Genomic DNA, 1,972 nt, shown 5'->3' with positions numbered 1-1,972 from the left:
AGCTCACAGACAAAATAAACACTGGTGAATCCCTGCATTACAGCAAAACTAAATGGCATTGCCAGCTGCAAATATGTAGCTGACCAACTGGCAATACGGGAAAGCAGTATTGCACACTAAACATAAACATATCCAACCAAACCTCTTTATGGCCAATTGACCACTCGTATAACGAACTTGGCATGTTACAAGTACAGATGCTGCAGGTGGCCCAGGAGACACTCAGGTGCACAGCCCAGGAGTACCCCTCCTCAATAGGACTGACACTCGTAAAGAGTGTTTTAAGCTGCGACAATGGTATCGAGCATCGCATGATACCCAAAACTAACGACAACCTCACCCTTGCAGACAGAAAGAAACTGTTACTGCTCTTACTATCTGTCCAGACTATTGCAGAAGTTCTTTTCCTTTGGTGCTTGCCTCGGCACTTTTCTCCCTCTGCCCTTAAAACTGCTACGTTCTGCTCACTTCTCGACCACTTCTATCGCCTCAAAGTGCCTGTATTAGTGGGTAATCCTACGACCAACATCATGACCCCACATCCTGTGCACTTCTCGATTGTAACGAAGCAAACGGAGGTGATGGTAGAACTTTGGTGATGGTCACCATGTCAGTGTGGGTGTGGAGTAGCTTCGCCCCTTAAAAAAAAAGGCATTACCACGAATTGGACCTGGGTCCTCCACATAGCAGCAAGATATGCTGACCTTGAGCTGCTGAAATGGACAAGAGAGAATTTAGCATTAATTGCAAAGTTTGCAACCATAACAATCACAATATAAATAATTTCCATAGAGAATATGCATTGAAGCTTAGGGTTAAGAAAACTGTTTTATATTCAGGTGCAACACCCTTTTAACATCTGCCAGCCGACATTAGGAGCAGTCGGGAAATCCCCAAATATTCAAAATTAAAGTAAAAAATGTTTTATTAGCCAGTACACCAATAATTTACCTGGATATGTGAATTTACCTACCTGTCCCACCTCAAATACACAACACACAAACACTTTCTAACAGAAGACCATATTTAGCCATGCAACATATTCTCTAGGAGCAGACAGGAATGCCTTTTGAAGTGGTGATTCCATCATAATAATAGCCTATGTGCAGGTACGGTTGGTCCTCCACGGAACAGAAACTACTGTACCGGTCCCAACGTGGCATTGACAGCATAAAGGGCATTGCACAAGAAGGAAGTATATGAATTTATCAGAATAAGTTTAGATGACAGTGTCCTGTGTAAAATTAAATGCCCATTTAGCATGAAGCATTAAATCAAAATAGTGGCAGAGCAGTTTAAGTAGCAGAGCATTGGCTTTTTTCAAGTAGTTGCTTCTCTGTATATTTATAAAAATAAAATGATGTAGAACTGATCCCCTTGAATAATGATTAATGTGAGCAGATTAGTAGTAGATGAAAATGGTTGTTAGTAGTTCAGTGGCACTTCTCACTTACTCGTTTTACACCCCTGAAGGCTCTCATCGGTGATGGAGCTGTTGGAATATTACATGTGAATGAATGGCTGAACTCGATAATTTTCAAGGTATTCAATATTCTTGTACAGTGCATTCAAAACAAAGTTATATAAAAATGAAGAGGGATGTGTACTTCATAAACTGGCTTGACAACAAGCACACAACGAAGCAGTGTGATGTAGCTTACTCAAGGACCTCAGTTTCGCAGGAGACCCTGAGGCAACAAGTACACGCATCATGTTTGCTCACTGTTTTTTATTGCCTGTGCTCGAGCACAGTATGAAATGTATTAATTTTTATGGAGTCAGCTATCTGTCCAATTTCCTTCTCCAATCTGGGGCTGCTTCCCATCTCTAATTAATTTGTCGTTAACAGGATGTTAATTCTAATATTCCCTTTATTGAACTCATTTTCAGCAAATTGCTAAGCTGGTAATCTTCCTTTTTGTATTGAATAATAATAGTAACTCTGACATTTACATGAAGAGACATATCAGCA

Source organism: Schistocerca serialis, chromosome 1, assembly GCF_023864345.2.
Source record: "Schistocerca serialis cubense isolate TAMUIC-IGC-003099 chromosome 1, iqSchSeri2.2, whole genome shotgun sequence".
In the NCBI taxonomy this organism is placed as follows: Eukaryota; Metazoa; Arthropoda; class Insecta; order Orthoptera; family Acrididae; genus Schistocerca; species Schistocerca serialis.
Note: the sequence above shows the minus strand (reverse complement) of the source record.